The sequence below is a fragment of the Melopsittacus undulatus genome, chromosome 4 (genome assembly GCF_012275295.1).
Source record: "Melopsittacus undulatus isolate bMelUnd1 chromosome 4, bMelUnd1.mat.Z, whole genome shotgun sequence".
NCBI classification, from domain to species: Eukaryota; Metazoa; Chordata; class Aves; order Psittaciformes; family Psittaculidae; genus Melopsittacus; species Melopsittacus undulatus.
Genome location: NC_047530.1, coordinates 46736678 through 46757402, shown reverse-complemented (window position 1 = coordinate 46757402; position 20725 = coordinate 46736678). Strand labels below are relative to the sequence as shown.

The following is a 20725-nucleotide window of genomic DNA, read 5'->3' as shown; positions in this document are numbered from 1 at the left end:
AATTCAGCTTTCTAGAGAGTTTGAAAATACAACTTCTCACCACAGAAATAGGGAAATTCACACCAAGTACTCAGATAATGGTTGGTGTGGATACATAGGTATGTGCTTTAGATGCTGACATACTATTGGGTTTCTTTACAAAAGTAGTATTTGACCTTCCTATCACTTACCAGGAATCTAAACTACTCCCCAACCAAAAAAGAAAACCAAACCCCAAACATATTTGAGAGTCTTCTGAATCTGTTATGGCCAAATAATCAAGTATGACCTTCCAACAGTTTCCCCACAAGATGAATACAAGACAAGAATGAAACTTCAGGTTTGGTTTCTATCTTATTTTTCTTAAGAAAAATCTTTTTTTACAGAATTTGTATCTATTATATCGTCGATTGTTGAGTTAGAGCTTTGCAGGATTTAAGGAGTTTATTTTCTATGCTGATACAGTAAATGCAGCCAATTCAGATACTGTTTATGACTAGCAACCATGAGCTTCACTGTCACATGTATCAACTGTTAAGCCTTTTCTCCAATTCTAGGAAAGGCATTTAAAAATGAGATATACTAGAGGCATACCCAAGTATTAAGAACGTTAACATTAAATCACATAAACTATTTCTTACTCATTATTTTTCTTTATAAGACAATTATGGCCAACCAGAACAAAGACCTGTTGCAACAAGGCAAATCACTTAAGGAAACACAAGGTACTGAGGTGATCTTTATATAAAAGGTAATAACTACAGGTATGTTGAAACAATTACATTTTTATATCTAATTATTTGGCATCTTATAAGAAAGCAGAATTAGATCCACAAGCAATCTAAACACCATGCCACCTACTAGACTCCACAACTCACAGAGATAAGCAACCAAGTGTCACTCTGCAATGAAAAGGGTACATATTACTGGTGCTGTTCAAATATCTTATACTTGACATGAGTAGGAATTGCCCAAGTCAGCCAAGAATAAACATAAAGAGAATGATCAGAGATTTAAGTCTACAGAATTTCACACCATGCTAGGGGATGGGGGGGGGAGGAATTAAATAAAACCCCTTTCATCTACTCTTTTAATCCTTTGCCTCTAACAAGGAGACCTGGGTTCTATCACAGATTTCTACTTGATCATGCTTCTTGCCAGCCAGGCCCTGGGATACATACCCCACTCACTTCATTCCCAAGTGAATACTGCTCCTCAAGAATAAAACTGGTGTCTGGAAGCACCTCACACCTAAACACCCATGGCCTGGAAGTTCAGGCACTCCCTTTGGGAACTGACAGATGGCAGCAGTTCAAATTCCCCCAAAGAATAGCAGGATTTGAACCCAAATCTCAACATACTGGGCAGGTACTCAAACCACTTACCCATCTGTAAAGAAATGCAACATCACATCCTTTTTTTCTAGAATACAAAACAAACAAAAAATTATGCAAGATTTCTGTGTTTCCTGCTTCACAGTATAGAAGCATTCCTTACACAATTGTGCTAATGGTACCTTTGCTTGCTTTCTAATTTTCTAATTTAACTGATGCAAGCTTTAAGAGTTACGGCATTTTTTTCTTCCCACACAGCTATGTATTAGTATGCAATTAGACAGCCTCACAGTACAAACCAAGTCTTTACTAATACACATACACAATTTATCAGCTCTATTAAAAACAAAACCCAAACAAAAAAGCCACAAACAAACAAACAAAAGGAAAACAACACGCAAACCACAAAAACTCAAAGCTTTCTTTAAAATAGCCTGGTATATAAACTAGCCATAATTTCCTCTTTTTGCTCAGAGTTCTTCTTCACACTTTAGCATGAGTTACACTTAAAATTTTTTGTCATATAAGTACACTGGGAGTGCAGGAAGGAGGATGTGTCCATAAAATGTGTTTTTTGTCAGAATAGTTGTACTGAAGAAAACACCACAGTAGATAACTACAGTAGAAAAAAATCATTTTGTCAACTGATTTTAAACCACAGTATAAACTGTTCCCACTGAGTTTTCTATAACAGACACTGCAGCAAACCTTTTCAAACATACAAATGCCTCTTTGCCCATTAATAAAAGGAAAACAATAGAGCAGTATTTAATTAATATTTACAAGAAGTCTTGAGGTTTTCCGATGACCAAAGCAGTAATTAACGTTCCAAATACCGTAATGTCAAGCCACTCTGCAGCACTACTTGTAACACTGCAGAAGTACTTAAAAAAAAACCTAGCTGCTAGAACATTTAAGATTTTTAACATGACATATGAATACAAATCCAAATCCTGTTACCTAAGAAGCGCCAGACTGCCTGAAATAGCCTTCAGCATTCTAAAACCCCAACACTGCAAAAGGAAGGCACTTAAGAGTGCAAACTGGAAAAAATAAGATTGGTAGCTGAACAAGTAGTTACAACTGTTAGCATCTGAAGCTAAGATCCAGTCTTTGAGACAGAATCTGCATATAAAAATGCCACAGGATTTTTAAGACCCCACAATTTCAAACTGTAGCAAGGGATTTTAATTAAAACCCAGCAAATGGAAGTATTAGGAAAATATAATAATTATTTACATGGGAAAATATGTGGACACATATGAACTTCAGACTACATTAAGTTCTCTGCATCCATAACCCTTGGTATGAATGCGACCCTATACATCATATTTTTACAGCTTTTACATCACATATTGCTGTGCTAATGAAACATGCCTGACACCCCTCAATAATTAGCTCCTGTAGATTCCTAAGGCAGTTGAATCAGTCTGGTAAAGAAACATCTTGATTTAAATTTCTCAGTTATTTTGAAAAGAAACTTAATAAAAGTTAAGTAAATTCATTATCTTTAACACTAGCAAAAGCTACTACCCACTGCTATTCCATACATTGCAAGCCAACATGACATACACTGGAAAGATGTAAAATCAGAAAGAACTACTTTGAAAAGTGTTAAATGATCAGATATTAACATTTAACTGTATTAATTTATTAATGGTTAATTAAATGTAACATTCTAGCACACTGGTTCACAACATCCCACAATATATTTGATGCCTTATTAAACCATCTACAATATTAACCATTGGTTAGGCTTTTAGTATGTGAAATACTGAATTTGTTTGGACCACAGTATGTTGGAAAACAGTTCACATGTGTATAAACCAGCCAAATTCTAAAGTGACATCTAGATTTGCAATAACAGCTCTAAGAGTAAGAAAAAAAATGTACTACATGTGAAAACTCGGAGGACAGAACAAAACCATGACTGTAGGGTTCGACGCCTAATTAAAGGCAATACAAAATTCCCCTGGTTTTGACAAATTCAGGGAAAACACCTCAATCCTCCAAAAAGCCAGAAAAGTCCCTTTAAAGATAGGAATCTGTGCACTGAAGCAGCAGACATTTAGGAAAAGACCGCCACCAGTCTCGAGAAGTTTGATTGCAGTCACTGATCATCACTTACCTAAACTATAAGTATTTTGTTCTAGTAAATGAGCTGTGGAACTAGTTTATGATCAAATAATTCCATTATAGAGGCTCTAAGAATTACCTTTTAAAGGAAAAACCCTCACAGCAGGGGCTGATATTTACCCTTTTAAATATATCTCGTTCTTTTTAGGGATCTGTCGCACGTGAGACATTTAGGAACATTATTACTTTAGAGAGATTTTTTAAATATAAATGTTTTCCTAAAAAGCCAAGTTAATTTAATTTTCTTGTGCAGTCCATCTCATCAGGCTCAAAGTCACGGCACACTTTGTTGCTTGCCTGCAGAGCCTCTATCACAACACGGCTACAGCGCCTGTCCCTCAGCCAGGGAAACACCACCACCGCCAAATACCGCCAGTACAGGCTTTCTGAAAGCGAAGCCGTGCCAAGCCAGGGCATACATTAACCACTGAAGACTATAAAATACACTGGAAGTTGCTCCTATCTAGTCTACTCTAACTGAACCCTGCAAAGCTTCATAAATCAACACGAAGCGATCTCTTTACAGCAGCACCATTCCCAAACACAGAACTACCAAAAGGTCTGAACTTCGGAGCGGGGAAGCCGCAAGTTTCTCCCCTGATTAAGCCATAAACACACACCCCTACAATCAAGCAGGGAAAGCACACAACCAAACACGGGAGGGTTTTCTTACAACTCCGGGCCTAGGCTCGCCGCGCCTGCCCGGGGGGCGCCCCAGGGGAGTGCGGCCGCAGGACTGGCTCTCAGGAGGCCGCCCAGGCCACCACATTCACCCCCCCACGCTCCCGCAACGGCACCGACCCCGGGCGCCCAGCGACGCAGGCACCTGTAGCCGCAGCACCCAGGGCCGCCGCTCCCGGCCGGGGCACAACCCAGCCCACCGCCCCGCCCGGCGGGGGACGACGCGGTGCCCCGAAAGCCGTCGAGCTCTGGCCCGGCCACACCGGCAAGCCCGACCACGGCCCGACCGGACCCCCAGGCCTTTGCGGGCGCAGTGGCAGTGGGGTATGCTTCCCGATAAGCCGAAACTGGCGGCTCCGCATCTGGACCTGTTGCTCTCACTCCAGACGCGAGAACGCGGACTGCGCTCACTGTCCTCTCACCGTCGCTAGCACGTTCCAGCCTGGCCGCCGACTGGAAATCAGGATCGTCCACACCCCGCAGCACCTCTGGACCGACTGACCACAGAGCCAACCGGCCACAACCCCCTGCGCAGCTGCGCAGCCGCCGCCCAGCTCAGCCAAGCCCAACACGACCCGGCCCGGCCCTGCCCCCCGAGCCCGCTCCAGCGCCGGCCCCCAGGCCCGGCCCTGCCCAGCCCAGCCGCGCAGGCGCGGAGCCACCCCGCAGCCTTCGCCGGGGCCGCGCCGGTAGCTGACTGGGCAGGGGTGAGACTGGGCGTGCTAAGTGCGCGCCCCCTGCCGGCCTGGGGCTGTGCAGCCTGAACGGTCGCAGCCGTGCTCACGGTTGGAGGGTTAGGGTTTACCTCACGCTCGCTGAGGGGCTGGGGAGAGCACAGATGTGGCACTGCTCCAGTGTCTACATCTTCCCTCAGCGATGTTCCATCTTTCTACCACAGTGCTCTCTGCAACCGGGAGAGGCACCACCACAGGAGCCCCTGTGCCCTGGACTGAGGTGGTTTGCCTGCGGGCTTCTCCTTTCTCCTCTCCTGCCTCCAGCTGCTTCCTCCTGCCCACTGTGCTTGCTGCCTGCTGCAGCTGGCCTGTGTCCTGGTTGTACCATGCCTCTGCAGTCTGTTTCTCCTCCACCCTCCTTGTCAATCCCTCCATTCTCCTTGTAGTTCTGCTGAAGCCACAACCCAAGACCGAGTGCCTCCACCAGTTGTGGGAAGAAAAATGTGTTTACTCTTATCTGAGAGTCCAGTCCACCTTTGGGAGACAGGAGGGAGGCTGAGGCAAGAAGGCACCCAGAACACAATGTGTGGAACCACAGGACAAGTACAAGTAGTTTTACTCGGTTTTTTTGTATCCATGGCTGTTCTACAGGACCAAGGAAACATATCTTCAGTGCTGCAGTTTAGTTTGCCTTTGAGCTGAAAGCTTTGAGCATTCCCATCCCGGTTTTTCAGGCTAGCCTGCCTAGATCATTGCCTGAGGCACCAGAAGAAATGTTCCACATAACAAGGCTAGAAAAAAAGGCTTTCTGAGATCACAAAAAAGTCCTAAAGATATTCCTGTATTAGTCCCTCCTTAATTCAGTTTAACCTTTTATATTTATCTGTCATTTAACTTTGTATCGTTCTCCATAATGAACTCCAGATAGACTTTGAATGTCCTCTAATTTTACCCTATACCATGTTTTTTTTTTTTTGATCCTGTCTAAAGATAGACACAGTTCAAAAAACAACAACTAGATTCCAGGGTTTTCTTTCCTTGCCATGTGGAAAGGCCAGCTGACCTGATACATCCTGCCCAGCTACCTGCAGAGGAAACTGAAAGTGTTGCGCTCCTTCACTCTGTGACTCAAACTCCTTGGGATGTCTCTTGTTTTCTGTGTTCAGGGCAGCAATGCATTGTATCTGTGTTTAACCAGTTATTTCTGTTCTGACCAATAAAAAGGGTCTTTGTATCAAGTGAGCAAAACTGCAGGGCTGCAGAGAATACAATTGTTGTTAGAGTGCAGAATTGTGTACTTGAAAAATAAAAAAGGAGGGAAAACATGACATTTGTAATTCATGTCTGAGTAGCACTGTGTATGGCTCTTTTCACCTTAATATGAAAATGATGAAAATTCACGAGCCCTTTTTTACAAACCACTTAGGCAAAGAACCTGAGAATCAGAAAAGAACTTTTTCAAAATATGATACTTGCCTTGAAGATATAATGGCTGCAAAAAAACTAGCTACTTGGTAGTTCATCAGTTGGCTGTTGACTGTTGTCATCTTCATCCAAACTGATTGCTAGTTTACTGTTTTTTCTGCAAGATTGGGATGATCTAACAAAAACTCGGATTACAGTTTCCCTCCGCTGATGGCATTTCTCCTTCCCCTCACAGAAAATCTCATTGCCTCCAGTGTGTATGTTGACCAGTAGCCAGTTTTTAAACCAGGGTAAGGGAATTGTGTTTAATTGTTGTTCAGCTTACTGTAGAGCAGAGAATGATTCACATCAGTTTCTATTTCTCTCCTTTACTCTCTTCTATCTGTAGCTGGTTTTAATCTTTTGTCAGAAAGGGTTTAGCAGAACAGGTTAAGGCTGAGCTTGGGATATCCTTGTGTATATCTGCTTAAAGATCTGTTTGTTTCTTTGGTAACCAATCTCCTCCCTTGGGCTTTCACAAACCCTAATATTAGCCATGGCCAGCTGGCAAATCCATTCATAAGATATTTGAATGAGGTGTGCTTGGCTAATTGTATCCACAGATTAAAATATTCTGTTAAGCAAAGAAACTGTCATACCTGAAAATATTTCACAATAGCCCGCAGGATCAGCAGTGTTACTTGTGAAGACATAGACAAACTTTCTTTTTTGTATCATTGTGTTACCAATTTAAATGGACAGATTTGATGGTTCATTTTGCCTTGTGGGTGCTATTTGGTGATATGCTGAGGATACAAAAATGGCTGTGAGAAAATAATTTTGTCTTGAATTTAACAAAATATGAAAATAAAAAAAGATACAGAGAAAAAGGCAAATGGGAGATGAAGGAGGAAAACAGAAAGATGATCCCTCAGGGGTCGGTGTTGGGACCAGTCTTGTTTAACATCTTTGTCGATGACATGGACAGTGGGATTGAGTGCACCCTCAGCAAGTTTGCTGATGACTCCAAGCTGTGTGGTTCTGTTCATACACTGGAGGGAAGGAATGCCATTCAGCGGGACCTTGACACGCTTGTGAGGTGGGCTGATGCCAACCTCATGAAGTTTAACCATGACAAGTGCAAGGTCCTACACCTGGGTTGGAGCAATCCCAGGTACAGGTAGTTTGGGCAGAGAAGAGAAGGACTTGGGGGTGTTGGTCAATAAGAAAATGAACATGAACCAGCTTCAATGTGCACTTGCAGCCCAGAAAGCCAACCGTATCCTGGGCTGCATCAAAAGAAGCGTGACCAGTAGATCAAAGGAGGTGATCCTGCCCCTCTGCTCTTGTGAGACCTCACTTGGAGTATTATGTGCAGTTGTGGTGCCCTCAGCATAAAAAGGACATGGAACTGTTGGAGCAAGTCCGGAGGAGGACCACGAGTATGATCAGGGGACTGGAGCACCTCCCACATGAAGACAGGCTGAGAAAGTTGGGGCTGTTCAGCCTGGAGAAGAGAAGGCTGCGTGGAGACCTCATAGCAGCCTTCCAGTATCTGAAGGGGGCCTACAGGGATGCTGGGGAGGGACTATTCACTAGGGACTGTAGTGATAGGACAAGGGGTAATGGGTTAAAATTTAAACAGCAGAGGTTTAGATTGGATATAAGGAGGAAATTCTTTACTGTGAGGGCAGTGAGGTACTGGAATGGGTTGCCCAGGGAGATTGTGAATGCTCCATCCCTGGCAGTGCTCAAGGCCAGGCTGGACGAAGCCTTGGGTGGCTTGGTTTAGTGTGAGGTATCCCTGCCCATGGCAAGGGGGTTGTAACTAGATGATCTTAAGGTCCTTTCCAACCATAACTATTCTATGATTGGGAAAACCAAAACTTTTTGGTCTTACTTTGTTTCATCTTATCTAATTAATTTTTTTATGTAGTATCCACTAAGAGCTCTTGAAGGAAATGAGAAAATGATTTACCAAAGCACTACAAACCTTACTGTTCCATCTCTTGTTCAAAGTTGTCAATTAGGATTTTTAAGCAGAAAGGAGCTGAAAAGAAATATCCAAGTGATACCTTTTGTGACCTTAGATCTTAGAACATTTTCATTTTAAAGATGATTTTTCTCTGATTTTACTATCAGGGATTATGAGATTACGGGAACATTGAAGCATGCTTGCAGCCACAGAATCAATGTATTTAGGCTACTTAATTTATTAGTGAAGAACCTTATTTTTTAGACTGGTACATTCATTCCACAGACAAATATTTTTTAACAAAGAAAATGTTCATCTTTGATAAATTGAATTTGAATTACTGTCAGTGTCTGCCAGAGAGCTGCAGATATAACTTTTGATCAGTCTAAATCTGGCTAATTGTTATCGACTGAAAACAAAAATCTGTCTCAAACTGAGTCATCAACCTAACATAGACCAAAATGTTTTCTTTGAAACCATTGCCCTCTGGAGGGCGAATGAAAAATCACGGAAGGGCAAAAATTCCCTTTTATGTCACTGCTTAACTGAATTTATGCTTTAAAGCCCATGAGTGGCTCTGTAGACTGACACAAAAAGGAATTCTGTCAGAAGAGCCACAGTGCTTATGTCAGTGAAGGCTGGGGAATTAATCCCCATCTGTCTGTCCCATCACTCTCCTCCCCTTTATCTCTAAACTCTTTATCTCTAAACTCACTGAAAAACCATTCTACAGCAGATGTACTTTCTCTTCCAACTTCATCTTGGATCCCTTCCAAGCTGGTGTCATCCCTCTATTAGCCAAAACATTTTCCGAAATATTTTTTTTATGCAATCCCTAAAGAATTCTTGCCTGCTTGATGTCAAACTCCGTTATTTGATTCTCTTTCTTGACCTGTCTGCTGGGTTTGTATTTTGGGGGTGTTTCCTTGTTTTGTTTGGTTTGGGTTTGGTTTTTTTTTCTTTGTGTGTGGTTTATGTTCATTTCTTTTATTTTAAATTATCTTGATTACCCTTTCCTTCTTGATCTTTCATTCTAGCCAGGTTTTTAGAAATCGTGTTCTCTTTATCTCTGCTTTCATGTCTGGCATCTATTTAAATAGACTCTTTTCCTCCTGTCTCTGAGAACTTCACAGGGATTTTTCCCTTGGCCTTTATGTATTGATAGCTTATATCTTGGATAATCACATTTAAATGTCACCTTTAACTAAATATGAAGGAAAGGAAGTTCCTTTCTGCTCACACTTTACCTGTATATTCTCCCTGTGTTGCAGAGGAAGTGACAGTATCTCTCACAATGGTCTTTCCAGTTTGATTATAGCAATCTGATGCTCCTGATTACGAACCTGGTGATTGTTTTAACTCTAAGTAGGACACATACACCAACAGTATGAAAGAATATAATAGCAGCACTAGTCCACCTGTAAGCCTACTGTGTTTAGTACCTAATGTTTCAAAGAAGAGTGCAGCACACAACAGTCCAGAAGCTAAATGGACTATTAAGCAAGGGAAAAACCAAACATCTCTTGGCCTCTACAATCCAGTAACAGAAACCCTGAATTTTGAAATTAATACAGCAGTCCAATTTAATTTCAGCCTTCCTTTAACTAAGAAAAGAAATACCAAGGATTCAAATACGGTCATGTTTTTCTCTTTGAAAGCACTAGAACTACTTCTTACTTCCTATCCATAACAACATTTTGCACTCATGTTCCTCTAAGTGACTGAAACATCTTCCTCACTGTCTTCTGAAGGGGGCCTATAGGGATGCTGGTGAGGGACTATTCATTAGGGACTGTAGTGATAGGACAAGGAGTAATGGGTTGAAACTTAAACAGCAGAGGTTTAGACTGGATATAAGGAAGAAATTCTTTACTGTTAGGGTGGTGAGGTACTGGAATGGGTTGCCCAGGGAGTTGTGAATGCTCCACCCCCGGCAGTCTTCAAGGCCAGGTTGGATGAAGCCTTGGGTGATATGGTTTAGTGTGAGGTGTCCCTGCCCATGGCAGGGGGGGGTGCAACTAGATGATCTTGAGGTCCTTTCCAACCCTAACTATTCTATGATTCCAGTATCCTTTGCCACTTCTTAATCTTTCAGATCTAAAATTGCACAACTTCAAGTAAGGTCACAGTATTTACAAATAGGATCATAAATCCAACAGAAGTTCAGCTGTAGAAAAAGATTAATCTCCATATGAGAGGTCTCAAGCCTGGAAGTACTACTCAATCTCTCAGTGAAAGGTCTTAAACCCAGAAATAGGAATCATTCCCAGAAGATGGGTGACCTAAATTAAACCTGGAAGTGAGGTTGTTAATGTAACTGGTTGGGACACTATTTCTAATCCAGAAAAATAAGGGACAATAAAAATTTTCTTGCCACTGTTTTCCCTTCCCCTTTTAAGTTATACTCAAATTCTGATTACCTTATCTGTCTTTTTATATGTTTGCTGCTTCTTGTTCTTCCTTCAGTAGTTTCTCCTTGGTTTTGTATGTTACTCTCTTTATGTTTCTCTACCTGTGTATCTTTTTGATATTGTTGCAGTCATCTGTGTGCCTTCCTTTGCACAACTCTCCATCTTTTGTTTGATCTTGAATACATCTGAAAAGATCTGAAGGACATATTTAAGTCTTTCTGGAAAAGAAATCCTGCTCTGCTATTTATAAAAATTACTAATTTGTACCATGATGCACTCTGTTCTTCCCTGACTTGCCATTTACAAGCTGGATGTATCCTAAAGCCCAAAGTCAAGACAAGTTTATGTTTGGATTTTACTGATAACATCATTTGCTGTCAACTTGCATATACTTTTTTTTTACTGGGTTTACCTGACCGTTTGATTACTTCGTTTTAATCTGTAAATACAGGGCAAAAGACAGTTTTTATTGCTACTCTTTTTACCTTTTTCTTATTCTCAGCTTCTTTTCTTATTCTCGTACACATACATAAATAAAAAGAAATAAAACCCTGTAACTCACAGATCTGTGAGAAAAAAGGGGAAGAACCAACAAAAAAGACAACAGAAGTTTTAGCAGTTGATACCACCTAAGGAAAATACTTAGGAGGTAAATCCTATGACATTTTTTGATTTAGATTCTCCCCAGGTGCAATTGTCTTTCCCAAAAGGCACCTTAGTAGTGGTAATTATGACAAAATACTCGTATCTCATAATGCTGCAGTATAAAGCTTAAGCTTTGTATATTTGTCAATCAAATGTACGACACTACAGTATACTGCACATATTTTATGAATGTGAAATGTATAAATCTTTCTCTTGAAAACAAACTAGATGTACAGTAAGATAGCTGTAAGATATAGTAAAACATAAACATCCCTGTTCTCTTTCTTGTTCCCTTTTTCTAAATCTTCACTGAAATAATCTTGCATGTTATGCTTTATTTAGCAGTCTTGTTTGGTGCAGGTTTTCAGTTTGTGCATCCCTATTGCACTTTAATTATTGATACAGATAGATTTGTGGCCATGCTGTAAGGTACCTTTAACAATATGGATGTCTGAATATGACATAAGGCAGAATCACTTCCAATATCATTCTTCTTAAAATTGTTTGAATGTTCCTCTAGTTTTTGAATTTGCTTTCAGCAGATTATAAACAACATCTGGGGCAGTTAACTGCCAGCCAGCATGTCTGTTGTTCTCCAGCATTTAAAGTAATGTTTAAAATCTGCTTTATTCAAATCCATAACTGCATACATTTTATTGGAAATATTCTGAAACTAAGAGACATTTTTCTTTGAGAAACATGCTCAGAAAATCCTTCATATGTTATTTCATCATATGCATAAATCTGGAGAGTCATGGCACTAAAAAAATTGGGTATGGCACCCAGTCCCTTTGCAGAAGTCCATGCTGATCCCAGCATAATGTCTTCCCTACAGACATAAGATGCCACTAGATTTCCATTAGCACGTTTTGAGTAATGAAGGCATAGCTGCTTGATTTGTGAAAATTAATTATGAAAGCTAACACCAAAATACACTTGTCCTATGTTGCCATAAGCAAAACTGGTATACTTACCTTTCCTAGGAAAATGATAGCAGCTACACAATTATCTTTAAGGAAGAAAGAAGTTATTTTGATACTAACAGAATAATAATTTCCACATAGCTATGTGGAGCTATACAGGTGGTCTTCATTTATCGTTAGACAAACTGCCATGACAGTTCTATGCCATTCTCACGAATCTGCACCTGAACAGAAAGTTGCAAAACCTGTTCTGGAATATATATAGCATGAAGACTGCTCTATTTTGCAATATTTCCTAAAAAGTGTAGTTAAACACATTATACTTTGTCACTCTACTGCTTGCAGGATCTTCAATGACTGTCATTCTCTCAGCAGTAATTTTTCTTTCAGAGGAGCTGATAGACTGTACTGGCTCACTGAGCCAACACTGCATACCAGTCTACTGAATCAGCTCAGTATAAGACTATAAGTATGTAACCCATCAAGCGTCCTTGCTAAGTTATTTTTCTTTGCTCTGGGCATAGCAATTAGGAGGCACTTTTTGCTGCATTTGCAATGCAGGCAATTCAGCCTTCTTCCCAATGTTGTAATCTGGGAAACACGATACTCTGAAGTCACTCATTCTTTGCAGCGGTGACTGAGAGTATTTTAGACTGGATTCCAGTGAACTGAGGCTAATATTTCCATTTGCATGGTGCAGCCATTCTTTGTCCCACACACCCTGTCTCTGCAACAGCTGTCAGTGTGACTTTTTGGCACTACAATATATGCTCAGACTGGCCCAGATTTCTGCAGGTAAAGGACTATATCTACCTTTCCAGTAAGTGAAGAGAAACACAGTGTTCAAGAGTTGTAATTATTCTAGTATCACATTGCCGTATTAATGACTTTAGAGCAAGTGTCCTGAGCTTAGCAGGAACCTTTGTCCCATTTACCACAGCATAAAGTCTTTAAGGAAGTATTTTGTTCTTTCTTCACCTGCCTCATTAGCTTGTCTTGTGTTATGACAAATGCATGTAACTGGGGCAAATACATTTACTTAACACAGTTCAGCTCTAATAATTGAAAAGAATGTGTCTCATTAATGTTGTTTCTCATCTCAAAATCACTTCTCAAAACATGCTTGAATATCCAATCCCTTTGTTTTGATGGTTTTTAACTTTTCCCGTAGGACTGAGTTATGTCTGATGCCTTATCCATTGGCAGGTTGTTTGGATAAAAACTGTATTTCTGTTTACTAGTGTGTAGTGTAGGTAGCGTGCAACTCTTCTCCAGACATGGCATTTAGCTTATAAGGGTGGTTTTCCTAATTAAATATTTAACTCATTGCATTCCATTCTATGTTACTTAGTCTGGGCAGTATATTTTGATATGAAATCAGTCATAGTTATTACCTCTGTGCTAGCAAAACAACAATTTCCAATTAATTCAAACAGCTTTTGAATGCAGTGTACTCAGGATTATTCAAAATTTGTACCATTGATTTCCCAGTGTTACAATTTTAATTTCATCTTCATTTCTAGTGTGCAAGTTTAGTGTGAAGTCACTGATGGTAAGTGTCTTCAGTCAGTCTATGTGTAGATGATAGTGAAGAAACTGTTACTGATTCTTATTTGCAGTGATACTTGTTTGTTCTTGTAGTGGACAGCAGCACTTCATAAATGGTATATCATTCAAGCACTTACTGTCCCTTCAGCAGAAAATATGCTGTACAACCATTTTCTCAGGGAACACCTGAAAGTTTCTTACTTGTCAGTAATTGCAACTTTGCTCTTTTGTTAAACAGAATCTAGAAACTTGGTTTTCAGCATGGAAAATAATGTTGCAATTTCCAGTTATATTGAATGATATTTCACGCTTGTTCATGTTTTGGGTGATACCCAGAATTTGAATTTGCCAGCCCTTTGTAGACTGGAATCTGATTACACATGGGCTGTTCTCAAAGAGTATTGAGTTGTTTTATATTCTTAAGGAACAATAGATTGGAAATTGTGTATTATGTAATCTCTCTGTGCTCATTTGAAGGAAAGCACACAGACAGCATTCATCTCCCATACTTAGCTATGCTTGAGCAGAATTTTTGCTTCAAAACTTCAGAAAATACTGCACATGTTGTAAACTACCCAGGAATGCCTCACCAACAGGTAGCAAGAACAGCAGCAGCAGATGCCTAGTTTGCTTAGCGCAAAATGCTTTGTAGTGCAGCAAGTACATTCTCAGTATTCCAACAGGGTAACAATGTTTATAGTGCCTGCATAAGAATAACAACAGTAACAATACCAAATTCTTATACAATGGTTCTCAATAGTACATTGCATGTTGATTTTCATAAGAGGTCTGGCTATTCTCATTCTACAAATGAAGAAGCTGATGAACAGAAAGTAAAAGTGATTTGCCAATACTAGGTTAGAAATTCACTGACAGAAATAAAACCAGCGTTAATGTGATTTTGTTCCCACTACCTGGTATTACTCTGCCACTTATCCCCCTGAAATGTTCTGAAAGTTGCTTGCATGAGAAACTCTCCTGCTCTATATAAAAGTATAAGCCATAGTCAGGGATTATAAAGTTAATTCAGGTGTCTATTTCTTTGCCTTCTGTTGCAAACTACAAATCTCCCTGAAAAAACAGTTTCAGAAAAATGTAGATTGCACTGCCAGGGATCAAAATTTATTTGTTGTTGCTAGTTGTGAATACAGGGAAATGCAGAGTTCGCATTTCAGTAATAATTAATTGCAATAGTAAGAGGTTATTAATGGAATTGAAGTATGCAGGGGAATCTTTTCTTCTGTGTACACATCTTTTTGTTGTTCCAACTACATCTGATGTCCAGGATGCTTTGCTTTATTTTCTTTCATTTCTACTTAGTGAAAAATGGCCGAGGTATTCCTTGAAGCAGCCTACTTGACTTATTGTCACTCTTTAAATTTTCTGTAAAGAAATATGATGAGCATGAGGAAGACAGCACATAAAAGTAGAGAATGAAAAAGAAGCACAAGGGATCAAAAGAGCAAAGGATGGAGAAGATAAGCATGCATCAAGAGCCACAAAGAAATAACTGATTTCCCAGAGGGAATTGATTTGCCTTTGTAGTTTATTAGAATTTGTGCTCTGTATTCCAAACTGGCCTTTCCCAGTATCTCCCATGCTATTCTTCCTCAGCCACTCCTACAAGGAGTCTCATCTACTCACCCTCACAGCAGAAATCATCTTTAGTCCTTGCAGAACCTTTGAGAGGTATAAAAAAACCCCTGTGCCTAGCTGGTGTCTGTTGACATTATATTGTCACACTTCTCAGCTGCCTGGTGGTTGTGTGAAGATAATTTCTATTCTGGAGACAGACCAGTAGTTGAGAAGAAGACGAGAGACTGATGGTCTAAGGAAGCCCATGAACAGCACACGCTGCATTTGCTTCAATATGGCAAATTTGGGAATTGATAGTAGGATGTAGACTGAGAAAAGCATGATCAGAAAAGGAAGGAAAAGAGAAAAAGAGCAGACACAGTTACACAGGAAGAATAAATCTTTGTAAGAAGGTGCCACTTAAAAAGAAGAAGAGGCACAGAGTAGAGTTGAAAGAACATAGAACGTGAGAAAAAGAATAATCTAGAGCTAGAAAAGGTGAACAGGAAAGCTCATTAGAGGGAAAGCTGAAAAGTAAATGACTGGGAAAAAGGAGCAGGTAGAGAAAGAAGCAAAGATGATAACAGAAAGAAAACAATGCGAAATAACAGATATTTTTTCTTCCCTATAGAAAATACACTGCAAATATATGACTACAAAGTTAATCTATATAAAAAAAGTTTATATAGAGTACAAAACGGGCACTAAACTCTAGGGTGGAAATGATGGGAATAAACAGGCAGGTCCCATTCCCTCAATGCAACAAATCTGAATGCTGGATTTGGCAAGACAGGCTTTTTTTTTTTTTTTTCCCTGAATTATATTGTGATTGTATGTGCATAATAGGAAAACATATCAAGCATTTCTGTTCTGATTGCTTCACTATTTCTCCATTATTACAGTTTTCACAACACAATCACAAGAAACACAATACTCTAGCACTAAGGCCAAGTAAAATATAATTTAGGTGTTTGGCACTGTATGTATGTCACAGACAATTTAAAAATGCAGGAAATGAATTTGAAATTAAGAGTATAATAATCTAGGACTTTGCACAAATTTGTTACTACCAGCTAAATAATGTGTCATTATTTGTCTCCCTTTCATGTGGGGTGCTGAAATAAATTATTTGAGCATGTACTAATTTATATCACCTCATAACCCACTGCTTTTTCTGTACCTCCAATTCAAAATAAATGGCTATTAAAAGTGAAAAAGAACATAACAATGAGATATTAAAAATTATTAATGTGCCAAACTGTATGTAGAGAGAGATGCAACAAGATTTTCAGTCAGATAAATGTGTTTTAGTGGAGACATGTGCACACAAAGAGAGGATATAATAAACTAAAATACTTATTCTTCCAGGTCATGGAGATCACTTTAAGACCACCAACTGGCAATTAGGGCAGTGAACTGTGTGCAGCCCACCAGCCAGCTACAAGAAACACACAGGAGAATCATGTTCATAAAAAATGTTGATTGAACAAAAGCTTGTTCAAACTTTTGTGACTTAGTAAAATGGAGAAGTATGCAGAGGAAGACCATAACAGCTTTTGTTTAAGGGACTGATTAATTCACACACATAATGATTATGTGTATAAATGTAAAGTAAGTGGCATTAATAAGCTAAGGGGCTTCAGTTTTTGTCATTCCATGGCAGGAATAGATAGATAGTAGTGTTTAATCACTGACAAGAAATGGAGACATATAAAAAAGGGGAACTGTGAACGTTAAGAAAAACTGTCTTTAGGTGCTTACTTGTTCTAGTTAGATATTCTGTAGAGATTTTGCAGCAATGCAGGACATCAGAAAGGATGCTAATGGTAATCACAGCATAACATTGTGGAGAGTGCTCCGAAACATGCCCACATTCTGCTTGAAATGCAAGTCCAGACCTCATGCTAGAGGACACTGCAGACATACTTCATGCTCAGACATGGGTTTTGGGGAAGCCTTACAACACACCACCAGAGAAGATGTGGGCCAGCATTATAACTTTGAACTGTTCTAGGCCTGCAGCTTTCTTACCCTTTCCACCATCTTGTGTTTTATCTGATTTTGCAGTGAAGTTGCAATGGCTGCCATCAGGCAAAGGCCTTTCTAGAAGAAACCTGATGCTGAAGCCAGGAAGGTGAGATGTGATCACAGCAGGAAAAGAGCAAAGTATACCTTCTAATCATATGAGAAGTGCTGATCTGTTGGCACATATTCCTATTTGTGGATATAGGAATATTTGTTCTAAGAAACTCCCAGCTCATGAGGTTTTGGCTTCTCTCATCTATAACTGAATTAGGAATAGCAATGGGGCAATGGGGAAGCAAGTTGGTATTGGAAAAACCACCATACCTGGAGTTTGTGTTTTCTTCTCCCTTTTGCTCTTTGTTGTACTTGTCCTGAAAAAAAAAAAAAAACACAAAAAAAAGTTAAGAAAAAAACGCAAACAAAAACCTGCAATGCCATTGCCAAGAAACTCGGGAAAAAGTCTAAGCCTAGTAATATTATTATGTACAAGGATCAGTATTAAATAGGTGCTATAATGATACAGTAAACCTTGTTTTGAAGTGCAAGCACTGTAATACAGAGCTACTTGAATGGTATAGACTGTGCTTATGTATAACCGCACTGAATCACTGAACATTCATGTGCTTTTCTTTGGTTGCTGTCTGCATGGACCCAGTGTGTGGAAGGGTGGGCAGGGGACTATCAAAAGCCCCTAAACATCTGAGAAACCAAAATCTAGATACTTGGAACCCCCATCCTGTATTCTTCAGTTTCCTAATCCATTAAAGCATTAGGAAAATCACAGTAATCCTGAAAAAGTGTTGCAATAATATATTTTCTGAAGACAAAAAACATGACACATTCTACTTTTCAAAGTCAGCAGCAGAAATCAAGTATATTAGATTCATTTTCCAAGCATACCTACCTAGCTTTCCTCTTTTCTGAGCTTTTGCTCTTGTTTACATCCTGAGAAAGACTCATGTCATTTGATTGCATGGTGATTTCCTGCCTTGCTGGTTCCAGGTTGTTGTAGATTTCTTCTTTTATTCCACTCTCTTCTGTGGGTTCCACTGTATCTGAGAGAGGAACTTGGCTGGAAGAGATTTGCTCAACAACTTCCTCCTCTGCTTTGAGGTTCGGCACATCTTGTGGGTCATCACTCTTAAAGGAAAAAAGAAAGATTAACAGATATGAGCAACTGACATTAAAAAAAAACAAAACAAAACAAAAAGCTGTGCACAGGGCTGATGAGCACAGCTGGAACTTTGTGTTAATTTCCTATAGTCCCTTATATAATGAATATTCTGCTATAAAGGGGTGTCAGACAGACCACCCAAAGGAAATGTGACATATTTATCTAGAAGAGACTCGTGTTTCTCCTACATTATCGGTTTGTTGGTGATTATTGGCCTAGAGCTTTGCCTAGAGGTGACTATGCAGTCCACCATGGGAATAACAGGTCCAAAGCTTAACCTCTGAGGTTTGTTTGTGCCTTCACCTCCAAGTTCTCTGCTTCTGATTCGTGTCCAGAATAATTTTGTATCCAGAGTACTCTCCTCTTTTTGCTCATATTCAGATGCTGAGAAAAGATCTTTGCTTTCTGTTCTGTCCAGATTTTGAGATTGTTCCTTATGAAAAATCTTTCTAAGCATCCTGTCTCTAAGTAGCTGAGGCAGAAATACTTGTCTCTGTTTAGCTAGAGAACTGTCTGCATATGAGAAAGAGAGAAGGGACCATGTAACAATCCACACTAAAAAACTATCAGTAGAAAAGTCAATAGTGAGTGACAGCCAACACCTCAAGGTGTTGAAACACTGATGAATGTGACTGGGAACATGAGACATCCATTCTGCAAAGAAAAATTGAGATTCCAGGTCTGAGCCATGACGTTTGTATACTGAATCACTAGTAATACCTGCTGTACATGCAGGAACTGACATTCATATCAGGCCAGTTTATATCCAGAAGTTGGAACAAGGGTCTAGTCTGACATCAGGTAAGAGAGAAAGAAGAAAACTCAGAAGAAAGGTGGCTATGTATGGATAATTGAAGCAGGAAAATATAAATAAAGAAATTTGATAAATCCTATACTTACTTTCTTACAATCTATGCATTCTTGACATAACCAGTATGACTAAGTCTGTGTGGTTTCAGCAAATCTAATCTGAATATGCTAGTTTTCCCCTAGATTGTTTTCAGTCATCTGTTTACTTCATCACTGATTTTTTTCTTGAAAGAATCATCTCTCACAGTTTTCTCCTCTCTCAAAATGATATTTTTCTAATTCCCTTGTAATTTTTCTGCTGCACATACACAGAGCTGCTCTTTGTCTCGATACATGCAGCATTAAGCACTGGCCCTGTGATTTTGTTTTTCTCTTCTCCATGGCTGTGCTTGGCTGAGAGGTGAGCTGGCTTGAACGGAAACTGAAGACTCACTGATACCTCTGCTGACAAAATATTTGCTTGAAACATAGGGGAAATAGTGTTAGGTAATGTTGAGTAACATCATTAACTGTCCAATTGCTCCTAAGTGTGATTTAAAAGTAAACGGGTCCCTTCTGTACTATAGTTAAATTTCTGTATGCGATATTCTGTTTAGGACCTGAAGCATTTTTGCTGACCCTCACTGTTCTCCTTGTTTCTCTCTTAACTACAGCGAGCAGCTGCTTTCTGTCTGCTGTAGCATTTCCCTCAAGAACTTTCTCTTTCTGTCCTTTGAATTGATCAAATGACTTTATTCTCTTTGCTTAATTAGTTATCAATCCCTGCAGGGGTCTCAGCTGTGCTGCCTCTTTCCTTCCCTGCTTTTTTCAGTGGGTTGTAGAATTCAGTCAAAAAGAACTACTTAAAAACATATCCCCAGCTATGAGGGAAAGCTGAATACCAAACCATAAGTAGTATGATATTTACTGATTCGCAAAAATTTAGGAGGGCTGTGGTGCACCTAGCATCCTCACTCCCATTGCCCTGAAATTCCACAGGGAGTTTAAAAGCCAGCTATTTTGATAAACAGAACTGTAGCTCCTTCGAAGCACTCAAAAAATTAGACTTGAGAGATAGTTCAGAGTATGAGCACAAGCAATACTTTCTGATTGGTCAGCTTGAAATTTTGATATCTGTTTGCTGGAGGCTGACCTTTTCTGAGGGCTCATTTGAGCTGGGAACTTTCTTGGGACATGTGTCAAAATCCTTGGATTTTACATTTACTTCAGTATTGCTGGTGTCTTCAAGGGGTTTTAGGAGAGAGATGAGCTGCAGCCACAGGTGGAATAGGTGTTGTTGCTGGTCTGGTGGGGCACAGAGCTCTAGATAATAGGAGCGGCCATTTACTAATTTCAGCATGAGATGATGATTAACTATGCTGTGGACAGAGAGTTCCACAAGCTCCAAGGGGAAGAGCCTGTAAAAGAAGGGGGAAACCCATCATTAAACAC

The 20725-nt window shown here is 39.8% G+C and overlaps 1 protein-coding gene across 1 annotated transcript in view; it reads right to left on the bottom strand.

The window, feature by feature from the left end:
* PALS1 (protein associated with LIN7 1, MAGUK p55 family member) overlaps positions 1-4694 on the bottom strand; it is a 56757-nt gene extending 52063 nt beyond the window's left edge. Inside the window, exon 1 of the mRNA XM_034062278.1 lies at positions 4553-4694. The gene's annotated coding sequence lies outside the window, so the exon portion shown is untranslated. The remainder of the gene's footprint in view (positions 1-4552) is intronic.
* Positions 4695-20725: the final 16031 nt, after the last annotated feature.